Genomic DNA, 12405 nt, shown 5'->3' with positions numbered 1-12405 from the left:
ATCAATCATAATGTGACTTTGTGTGTTGTTTGGAAAGTCGCATGAAAACATTTTGAGTTGCGTGGTTGAGCAGTAAGGCTTCCTTTGTTTAAGGTTACAGTAAAATATGTAAAGGTCACAAATTCCCATTAAGAAGGATTGGGTAGTGCCCAGTTTATATAACGCTGACCTAACTTGCCAGTTAAAATACAATTCCAGCTTTTATATATGCATATCATGTGTGGAAAGTGTACTTTTGTTTGACCTCACAAGTGTAGCACTGTTGTCATGGTCTGCGTAAGCACAGAAGTCGTTGTGCTGTATGCACAGGATTTACAAATTGTGTGTAAACTTGGTTTGTTTCCTGTGTGAAAAAGCTATGGCATCAGTCTTCTAAGGTGAATGACTTTTGCAACCATGACATCTTTTACATCAGCCACGCTGTGTGCCAATGTGATTCAGATAAGAAAGTAGCAGGCTGGAGTGTTTCATGCTTCCTGCTAACAAGTACCTTTCTCTGAACTTCTGTCAGCTTCATTGACTGAGATGAAGACCATGAAATGCGATCAATGCCATCTAAACACACATCTCAATCATTCCAGTAATCTGATATCAAAGTAAGTTCTTCATGGTCTATCTCTACTGAAGCTGGAATTGTCTGAGTATGGATCTATTAACTTTCAGGCCTAAATGCAGGTTCCTCTGATCTTGTGATCTGAAAGTCATTGCTGTGGTGGGAAGTGCCGTGAGAAGATTATTGAAAACTTTTCTCTTTAGGCTGTTGATGCTCTTAAAAGCACCACAAAGGTATTCTGGAAAGCTTAACTTAAAAAAAAAAAAAAAAGTTTCCTCTTTGTTTTGAGGGTGACAGCACTGGACCAGGCTGCCCAGAGAGGGTGTGGAGTCTCCATCTCTGGAGGCATTCCAAACCTGCCTGGATGTGTTCTTATATGATTTACTCTAGATGATCTAGGGCAGGGTTGGATTAGATGATGCTCAGAGGTTCCCTCCTACCCCTACCATTCTGTGTTTCTGTGTGTAACTGAAATTTGAGGTGAAAATAACAATGCCCATTTGGGGCATCTGCCTGCATTTGTAATCTGCAATGAGTGGTTGGCTTAAGAGACACTTAATTCATGGCACTTTTAAACCTTTGAAGTTGGACTGCATCAGTGAAGTTTTTAACTAGAAACTGGAGACAAATCTTGGATGGGTTTTCTTCACACCACAGGTCTTCTTACTCATTGACTGCAATATCAAAATGGTGCTAGTTCAACACCAAGCAACTCCAAATTGACAAGACAAGGAACAGCATTTCATTTTTCGTTTTCATGCTGGAGGACATATAGTATTCAGAGATGCTCCTTAAATATTATGTGTCTCTAGTGTAAATGCTTGGCTCTTCTACGTAAGTCTCTTACTTCTTGTGAACTCTGAAGCTTCCTGTGTCATTTAACCAGTTTTGGCATCATCTTGGGTCACAGTGCCACTAACATGGAGCCTGTGCTGCCACCATGAGAAGTGCTCCTGTACCAGCATAAACAATTTCAGCATCCTTCTTTGGGATTGGAGGGCATCACTGCAGTCCTTTTTAAATTTTAAGTTGAAGTAATATTCTTATCTGTCTTCCTGTGTGAGTGACAGCAAAGTGGGAGGAGAGGCTACCTCTCAGTAGGGAAGAGTAACCATCTTACAGATCTTCATGTTATTGTTATAAGGGTAATTTGTTAATGAAAGAAAGCTAGGTAGCTTCTTAGCATGTGTTGCAGTGTATAAAATACTGACTCAGAACTCAGATTCTGATAAAATGTTGAATATTTGCAAAAAGTTCCTTTTCTGCAGTACATTGGATTTCAACTGTTAGTTGCCTTCCAGCACTCTCTACCTTTGACCTCGACATAAGGGGAGTTAGGTTGAAACCAGGTTGAATGTCTTGGCCCAGAGGATGGATGAGTGGCACAAAGCCTAGTTTGAGGCAATAGCTAGCAGTGTACCTTAGGGGTGAAGTCTGCATCCAGTCTTTTTTAATGTCGGTATTAATGATCTGGATGATGGTACAGAGTGGTCCATCAGCAAGTTTGCTGATGGTACCAAACTGGGAGGAGTGATTGATACACCACCTGCTATATCAGTGTACTTGGCACTGGTGAGGTCCTACCTTGAATACTGGGTTAGTTTTGGCACCCTCCACTACAAGAAAGGCATTTAGTCACTAGAGCAGGTCCAAAGAGGAGCAACAAAGCCGGTGAAGAGTCTAGAGCACCAGTCTTATGAGGAGTGTCTGAGGGAAGTGGGGTTGTTTAGCCTGGAGAAAAGGAGACTCCACAGAAAAGGAGACCTTCTCACTCTCTGCAACTACCTGAAAGAGATGAGTGTCAGCCTCTTCTCCCAAGTAACAAGCAACAGGACAAGAGGAAATGGCCTCAAGTTCTATCAGAAGAGGCTTAGACTGGATTTTAGGAAACATTTACTCACAGAAGTGATTGTCAAGCCCTGGAAGAGGCTCCCCAGGGAAGCAGTGGAGTCACCTTTCCTGGAGGTATTTGAAAGCCCTGTAGATGTGGTACTGAGACATGGTTTAGTGGTTATCTTGGCAGTGTAGGGTCAATGGTTGGACTTGATGATCTTAAAGGTCTCTTCCAACCAAAATAATTCTATGAATCTTTTCAGAGGATCTTGCTGTTATCCAGAGGGACCTCAGCAGGTTGGAGAAAATAGTCTAAAGGAACCTCATGCAGTTCTACAAGGGCAAGCGTCAAGTCCTGCACCTGTGGAGGAACAACTCCATGCAGCAATGTATGCTGAAGCCACCTTTCTGAAAACCAACTTTGCAGAAAACAATCTTGGAGTCCTAGTGAACATCAAGTTGAATGCAAACCATCAATGTGGCTTTGTGGCAAAGGTAGTGAATGGTGTTCTGGGCTACCTAAGAGAAAGTAGTGTCAAGGGAGGGGATCCTTCCGTTGTACTCAGCATTGGTGAAGTCCTGTGCCCAGTTCTGGGCTGCTCCATACAAGACAAAGATGAACACACTAGAGAGAGACACATTGGAATTGTCTGCCTAGGGTTGTGGAGTCACTGTCCCTGGAGGTGTTTAAGCAGTGTGTGGACCTGGTGCTTAGGGACATGGTTTAGTGTTGACCCTTCAGTGCTGGGTTGAGGGTTGGACTGGATGATCTTTGAGGCCTCTTCCAACCGGATGTATCGCGTGATCCTGTGAATGAGTCCACGAAGGGCCACAAAGATGATTAAGGTATTCGACCATCTGTCATCTTAGACTGAAGAAGCTGGGACCGTTCAACCTGGAGTAGAGAAGGCTCAGAGGGTCTCATTAATGAGTATAAACACATGAAGGGAGGGTGCAAACAGGACAGAGTCCAGTGCTGTCTAGTGACAGGACCAGAGGCACAGACTGGAATGCCAGGAGGATCTATCCAAACACCAGGAGACTCTTACTGTGAGATGACCAAGCACTAGAGCAGGTTGTGCAGGACGGTTGTGGAGTCTACATCCTTGGAGATAGTCAGAAGCCATCTCAATGTAGTCTTAAGCAGCTTGGCTCTAGGTGGTTTGGCTTGAGCAGGGGGAGGTTGGACCAGATGACCTTCAACCTCAACCATTCTGTGATTCTGTAATACTCTAACTTCAGAACCTAAGAAGTTGTCAGAATAGTGCATCCAAGTAAAAAAGTTTGTAGTGCTGTAGTCACATCTTGCCATAGGTCTGTTGTCACTGTCTGTAGTTACCACTGCAGCAGTTACTATTTATATCCAAACTATTAAAAAATTAAAATAATTTCTAATTGGCATTGTATTTGCCTATGATCTCAGCGTGGACATGCTCTGTTCCTCTGACCTGCAGATTTCTTGCTCTCATATAGTAGCTGGCGGCTGTGGCTCTGCCTCTGAACCTCTAGCCAATGATGCCATTAACACTTTCACACCTTTTCTTCTGACTTGGTCTCCATGGCTTAAGTTCAAAACTTCTGTTGGAGGCAGCTTTTGGGTAATTGGCTGGTGTCTGTATTCATTTAAATTGCTGTAGGGGAGAGCTGAGGGCTTCTGGGGTCTGTTTTTATTTGAATCTGTGACCAAAAGTGATGCTCAATCTCTCAGCAGCTGCTGATTTGGATTATTAAGTATTGCCTTTATCTGAAGCAGTGGTGTTTGTTGAGATCGTGTTTCATGCTTGCTTATATGCCTCTTACTGTGGGGGTTTTGTTGGGGTTGTGGGCAGAATGTATGTGTGTGTTTGTTTTTTAAAGTTCATTGCAGCTGGTAATAATGAAAGCATGACTTCTGGAATAAGGTATTGGCAAGCTATAGAGAGTCCTATCAGTAAATTGTCTCAAGAGGTGTCACAGTCTGTCTTACGCACTTTGTCTGTGGTTTTTCTTTTTTTTGGGCAGTCTTCAAAAAAGGCAAGAAGGAAGTCCCAGGCAACTACAGACCAGTCAACCTCAGCTCCATCCCTGGAAAGATGATGGAGCAGCTCATCCTGGAGGTCATCTCTAACCACATGGAAGAAAAGAGGGTTATCAGGAGTAGCCAACATGGATTTACCAAGGGGAGATCCTGCTTGACTAATCTGATAGCCTTCTATGAAACCATGACCAAATGGGTAGATGAAGGAAGAGCAGTGGATGTCATATACCTTGACTTCAGTAAGGCTTTGATACTGTCTCCTGTAACATCCTCATAGAAAAGCTCAGGAGATGTGGCATAGACGGTTGGTCTGTGAGGTGGATTGAAAACTGGCTCCACAACAGAGTTCAGAGGGTTGTGATTGGTGGCAAAGAGTCAACTTGGAGGCCTGTGACCAGTAGTGTTCCCCAGGGATCAGTACTGGACCCAGTTTTGTTCAGTATCTTTATTAATGACCTGGATGAAGGGATTGAGAGTATCCTCAGCAAGTTTGCTGATGATACAAAACGGGGGGGGTTGGCTGACACCCTGTCAAGCTGTGCAGCCATCCAACGTGACCTGGACAGGCTGGAGAGCTGGGTACAGGCAAACCTCATGAAGTTCAATAAGGACAAGTGCAGAGATCTGCACCTGGGAGGAATAACAGCAGGCACCAGTACAGGTTAGGAGTTGCCCTGCTGGAGAGCAGCTCCACAGAGAAAGAGCTTGGAGGGCTGGTGGACAGCAAGGTCTCCATGGGACAGCAATGTGCCCTTGTGGCCAAGGGAGCCAATGGTATCCTGGGGTGCATCAAGAAAAATGTGTCCAGCAGGTCTAGGGAAGTTCTTCTCCCCCCTCTACTCTGCCCTGGTGAGGCCACACCTGTCCCGTGTTGGACTCCCCAATTGAAGAGAGACACAGATCTGCTGGAGAGAGTCCAACAGAGAGGCATGAGGATGATTAGGGGATTTGAGCATCTCCCCTATGAAGAGAGACTGAGAGCCCTGGGGCTGTTTAGTCTTGAGAAGAGAAGACTGAGAGGGGATCTGATCAATGTGTATAAATATCTGAGGGGTGGGTGTCAAGGGGAGGGGGCCAGGCTCTTTTTGGTGGTGCACAGTAATAAGACAAGAAACAGTGGATACAAACTTAAACACAGAAGGTTTCACCTTCCTCATGTGAGGAGAAACTTCTTTACAGTGAGGCTGACAGAGCACTGGAACAGGCTGCCCAGGGTTATGGCATCTTCACCAGACACTTTCAAAACCCACCTGGATGCATTCCTGTGCCGACTACCCTAAGTGATCCTGCTTTGGCAGGGGGGTTGGACTCAATCTCTGGAGGTCCCTTCCATTCTCTTAACAGATTTGTCAAACCACAAGCCTATAAAATATTCAAGAACTTGCCTGTGTAATCCTTTGTACTTAATGACTTGAATCTGAAAAGGTGAATTAAAAAATTAACACACAAACTCTAGGTTTCCTGCACATCTCAGTTCTTGGATATCTTGCACTGCTTGTTAGTTGCTCAGGAGAGCAGCAAATTTAGAACGTGTCTGGTGTAACTATTGGAGAAGCACTGATACCTCCTCAAATCTTACGCAGTTTTATAAACAGACGCTGTGAAGGCCCTTTGTAGTTGCAAGATGAAAAAGATCTCAAGATCTCAAAGTAGAGAATAGTATTGTGACCAAAATGAAGGTTTTTATGTTTTGATTCTAAATTGGTTCTCAAGCCCTGTGATGAAGTGATGTTTTTTGAGTAGAGATTTCATCTGAAGATAAAGTCACACTGCAATGCAGAATTAGACTGGTTCTTGCTGAAGCTGTAGCTTCTACACTTGTCCAGTTTGTCTTTGGTGTTTCAAATACAGCTTTCCTCATTTATGAACAGTCATCTTGGTTGCAGTATTTGAAGACGTACATGTTAAGGCTTTTTTCAGGAAAAATAAATTATTTGGCTCAACACAGATGTGCTTGCATCAGAGTGTGCATGCATTCATCCTCAGCCATGCCTTTGTCATCTAATTCACATAACCTAACCCACACAGAGATTCGGACCTGTTACAGGAAGTTGTCTGTAATCCCCTTTGTATTCACTTGGTTTTCACCATCAGAACAGGCTTTCTTGACTCTCTTGTCAACCATAGCACATTTAGCTCTCTGTCTTCTATTGGAAAATAATTCTTTGTTTTGAAGTGTACTGTGGATCACCAGGTGTTGAAAAGCAGGGAGATGAGCATTGTCTTGCAATGTAAGAAATTTTCCTCATATGTTCTCCCTATATGAAATTGGTATGTGGTAACTGATGAATCTTAACAAAATACATTAAGAACATTGCGGATCAGGAGAATCTCCCTGGTCATTGCTTTCTGATTTCCTAAAGAAAGAGTTACATTCCCCTTCTTTTGATCTGAAGTAGCTGAAGATACTCTTCAGAGTAACAGCTCTGGTCTTTGTAATTCTAGTTTGTGTAATTACTAGATCGTGTAATTACAGCTCTTTACTTCCATATAACAATTCATCCAGACAATAGGAGATAGTTTGCCTGTAGGTGTCTTTGTTTACTGGCACCGTGTACCACTTCAGTCTGTAGTAGCAAGTTCATCCACACAATGTGTGAGGGTGGCAGCATCTCAGATCTGATGTAAGATGTCCAAAGATACCTCTCCTAAAATATTTTTCAGACCATCATCAGCAAGTAAGAGACTTGGTTCAGTAGTTGGGATCTCTCTGTCTCTCTTCTTGCCCTTCCTCTAAGGTTTATAAATGAGGCTGTGCTAGCCTAGGAAAACTTGAGGGGCACCAACAGAGAGGTGGACCTTTAGGTTATGGTAAGGAATTTTCCTTTTTTTTTTTTTTTTCCTGAAGTTTTCTAAGCAGACCTGGTCAAGATTTCTCCAGATCGCCCTACAACTATGCTGTCCTGAAACCACATGTTAGTAAGTGATTGTGAGCAATTATGTCTTTAGTATGAATGACAATTATAAATGAAAACAAAAATTAATGTAGATATGAGGGAATATCATTTGTGAGATAATCTGCTTCTTCCTCCAATGCTGTTATTAAAAAATATTTTTTTTAGTTCTCTTGCATTGTCTTATATAACAGCCTTACTGAAACATAATTGCTTTAAGTCATCAGGAGGAAAAATAGCAGTGTATTTGAGTTTAGACTGTGCAAACAAAATTGGTAAAGAAAACAATTCCATAAGTAGTGATGTTATTTTTTCCATCTGTTGTTTTTTTGCATGCACCATAGAAAGTGGATTGTATAACAAGTTTAGCTTACTGGCATTGGTTTTCTTAACTCTTGCAGAAGCTCTGGGAGCAGTCTGGTTGCCCTAGGAGACTCCCAGCTGGTTTCCCTTGGGAGTGTGTATTCTGTGAAAAGTCAGGATAGCTCTTTCTTGCCCTTTAATCCTTTGTACGTCTTCCTCTGCAAAAGATGGTGCATCTTGTGACCAGTGGGATGGTCAGACAGCATGTAGTGCTACAGAGCTGGTAGCACACCCAAGCAGTACCCAGTCACTTACTGGCAGTGTCTGCACTGATCTTGCTCCTTTTCTGTTCAGCCTCAGGCTCTTGTTAAGCATCTGGTAACTTCATAGCTTTGAGAGGTTTCGTTTAGGTCAGTCAGTAGCCCCAGGAGTGGTTTTGAGTGGGTGGATGAAGAGACATGGTGCAGAAGCTTTTTACCCATACCAGGAAAAACAGCCTGTTTCTATTTCCTGCAGTAGTGTTTACAGGTTACTTTTGTGGGCAAAAGAAAGTTAGTACATGTAGGTAACAATCACAAAGGTAAGCTTTTGAGTTCAATTTCTTGCAGTCATTTTGTTAGGTAAATGCAAAATTAGGATTGAAGTGTTTCAAGGGGGAATAAAGCTAAGGCAGTAAATTGTGTCTGTTTATCAGAAGGGCACCTTGCTTGTGATTAAAGGCTTGGATAATGTCCCTGGTTGAAGCTAGCCTCATTGCAAAACATTTGTGGAGGATGGAATAAGAGCTTCAGCATCCACTGACATGAATGAAGATGACAGTGTCTTGCAGAAAAAAAAAGGCAAAAAAAAGAATCTGAGTAGTTACTATTCTTGGAACTGATCTTAGCTGTAAGTCATGTAATTACATACATGAGGTGTACAAAGCTCATATGAGCTGTGAGATTGCAGCAATGTAATAGTATTGGCTTGCTGAAGTATTTTAAGAGGAAGAAAGATTTGGACTGCTGGTAGTTTTGCAGAATATGTGTAGCTGCATATTAAAAAAAGTTCTTTCTGCCTCATATAGAGGAATGCACTTAGTTTTATTAATTTGAGGAAGATTGGTTTGTACAGCCAAAGATAGAAGATTGGCAGAATTATTTTCTTATAAAATAAATATTAAGGTTGGAAACACTTCCTGAATGAAAAGCAAAAATTTAATGTCAAATAAAGTTAAGTAATTTTTTTATTAAAAAGTTAATCTGCTGAGTGCATATATTTTGAGGAAAAGGTTTCATAAACTAAATTGCCCAAAAAAGACAATTTGTTTTTGACTGTTCTACCCTGCTTTTTTTCAGAACTATAGAGGAGATTAAATTGTTAAACTTAAATCTCTAGAACACAAAATAAATCACATAAATGAAAGCATATCTTTGCATTTAAATCAAGATGAGTATTTCAGGTTGACATTGTAAGAGCTATAAACTACATCAAGCTTGAGGGAACCTTGATACTAAATAGATGCAAATGTTGATTTGCTTCTCCTTCATGTGGCTAAAGAAATTGGAATTTACTATATTTTCTGCAGAAGGATTTCAGCTGAGTTAAGAGACTGTATTTCATGAGTGAACTTAAAATAAATTTGTGTCTTCTACTTCAGAGATTCAGTGAAGAATAATTATGTGAGGTGGAATGAGTTGAGAACCTCATTGTCATAGCTCTGGTGATACAACAGGTGTGAGGAAGAAACAGAGCCTGTGAAACACTATGTGTTAGCTCACAGAAGTTTCTACCTAGGCAGTGGGGTTTTGGGGTTTTTTTGGTTTTGTTTTTTTTTAATTTGAGAGCACATATATTCAGAAGCTCTTGAGAGTACCACCCACTGGTGTGCCAGCTCTCTTTTGAGGTGTATCAAGTACAACACAAAGGTTTATGCTCTTAGAGAATAAGAATATCAGGAGGGGGAAACCAAGTTCACTGTATTTCTTACGGTACAATCTAGCAGTAGAGACCTCAGCACTGTATACAAATGCTGTTTAATAAATCTGACCACCTCTTTTCGAGTAGAAATTCAGAAACTGAAATAAACTGGTTAATTAATTAACTGGTACAACCTTTTTTTTTTTTTTTTGGTTGGGTTTTTATTGCTCCAACAAAACTACTTTGGAACAGAGAAACATAGATTGAATTCTGTGATTAAACTTGTGACCTAAAGAAACTCCACAGTAAACCCAAGTTGCAATAATATTTGTTGCATTTCTGTACCCTGTTTTCTTTATGAAATGGGCTGTAGATCCCAGTGGAACTGAAGCATATCCAATACTAATCTAAAGTTGCTTGATAGTTTGTGAGGCTCATATACACAATGTAGTGGTGTCTGGCTTGAAATATGCATGGAACAGTGTCACTTGGAAGAAGCTCAGTGACATAACCTTAAAAATATGGGCAGAAAAGGAAGAAAGAAATGAGGAGTCTTTGAGAGGTTGTAATAAAAACTTCCTATTTTCTGAGGATCAAAAAATTATTACAAACTGTAGTAATAAATTTCAGCACAAACCTCCAGTTAAGGCCTTGCCTGTCTTCCCAAATACTGTGTATGCCATATTGCTGAATTAATCAAGGTGTCTACTGAGGAGGAAGAAACAAGACAATTGGAAAACTGTAGATGATTACTTTTGGAGACAGGGATGCTGCTGTTAGGTTTAAGAATTTTGCAGCTGAGGGGGGACAGACCCTGGGCAGAAGCAGCAGCTTGGGGAGGGTATTTGTGAGTGGGTGCCTTTTTATACCCTTTACCTTCACACAGTTGTGCTTTATCTGTAGCCTTGCATGGTAAATGTCCATCTAAATTCACATATTAATTCTATATTAAATACATTGTAATAGTGAAATAATCCTTTGGTTCTGAAGTTTTATACATTTGCAAGATTAAAGATACATGGTTGCTTGATGAATATACTAAATTCACCAAATGTGAGACCTCTTTCATCTTTCTGCTCTTACTTCAACATACGTGCCATGGTCTATCAATGCCTAATAACAGTTCAGTTCAAAAGTTGTGCTAGGGCAGGTTTGTATTCGATACTGGGAAAAAAGTTATTTAATGAAAGGTTGGTCAGGCATTGGAACTGGCTACCCACAGAGGTGGTGAAGTCACCATCCCTGGAGGTGTTCAAAAACATGTAGACATGGCACTTCAGGACATACTTTAATAATGGCCTTGGTGGTGTTAAGTCAACATTTGGACCTGGTATTAAAGGTGTTTTCCAACTTTAATGATTGTATGATTTTACATATGGTGCAGAAAAGCAAAGAAACAGGGTGCTGTTTCTTTCTTGCACGCAATGCAATCCAGCATCTTCCTTTTATCTAAATATGTTTGTGTGCTTTACTGTACCAGAACTGTACCCATGTGCTCTGTGCTCACATCCTTACCCTATCCACAGAAACACGACTGTATACACTAAATTAAGTTACCTCTTTGCCATCTTGAATAGCTCTTTGACCCGATACACAAGGTATTGTGCTAAGGATGACCATTTGAGGGCACAGGATTACTGGCTAGCTACTCTGCTTACATTTCTTTGCTGGTAGCCTTAAGGGATATGAATTCTGCTGGGCTCCCTTGACACATGAAACAAGGTATGCTGTCCTCAGGCTCTCAGTGTGTGTTTGAACATCTCTCTGGTTGCCAGAAGTGTAAAAGATGGCTGGGCTCTAACCAGATTTACTTTTGTTGTGTTGGGGGTTTTTTATACTCTATTCATAATCATACACCTGCTAAACTCTCCCAGTTAACCGCTTCATCATCGCTGAATATGATGAATGAAGCTACAAGTAGTGAGTAAGTACTACTGACCATTGCCAGCTACACACAGGAAGGGTAAGTTTATAGATACTTTGGGTGGGAAACTGGCTTTCAGAGTTGTGGATTTTCAGTAACCTGGGAGGACCTGAGTTACCAACTGGACTTACTGCACATAAACAAAAGTAAAATTGTTGGTGAATTGAGCTAAGTGTATTTAAAGGAGAAGAAATCTGGTTTTAAAATGAGGTAATTTGTAAGGGAGTGAATAAAAATGCTGAAGTTGCACCACTGCTTTCTTCCACAGTAATAGTTAAGCCTGACTTTTTTTCATCATTTATGGAGAGCATAGTGAGAATGGAGAAAGCAAAGCCTGTTGAGAAATAGAAAGTGAACATATCTTCTGGGAAGCAGCTGATGAAACTGGGGTTGTTTAGTCTGTACAAAAGGAGGTTGAGGGGAGATCTTCTCACTCTCTACAACTCCCTAATAGGAGGCTGGATCTAGACTGGGGTTGGTCTCTCCTCCATAGTAAAATGTGACAGGACAAGAAGAAATGGCCTGAGGTTGCACCAGGGGAGGTTTAGATTGGAAATTGGGAAAAGTTTCTTTACTGAAAGAGTGGTCAGGCATTGAAACAGGCTGGCAGTGGAGGTGGTGTCGTCACTATCCCTACAGGTGTTCAAAAGCTAGGCAGATGTGGCACTTTAGGACATGGTTTAGTGGGCGTGGTGGTGTTGGGTTGATGGTTGGATTTGATGATCTTAGAAGTTGTTTCCAACCTTAACAATTCTATTATTCTATTCCATGAATAGGTTGGTTGGGGAAAGAATGAGCCCAAGCATGAAACTAAATACAGGCCTGAGTCTTACCAAAACACAGATCCTTTTTTTCCTGTTGTCATCTGTAGCATGCTTTATTCCCTAGTAGTGACATGTTCGACCGTAACTGGCACAGTCTCAACTTTTGTTTATGCTTGTCATAATTTGTTGATGTTTAAATACAGATTACCCATGCATTG

The sequence above is a fragment of the Indicator indicator genome, chromosome 1 (genome assembly GCF_027791375.1).
Source record: "Indicator indicator isolate 239-I01 chromosome 1, UM_Iind_1.1, whole genome shotgun sequence".
Lineage (NCBI taxonomy): Eukaryota > Metazoa > Chordata > Aves > Piciformes > Indicatoridae > Indicator > Indicator indicator.
The sequence above is the reverse complement of the archived record's forward strand: the minus strand, read 5'-3'. Positions refer to the sequence as shown.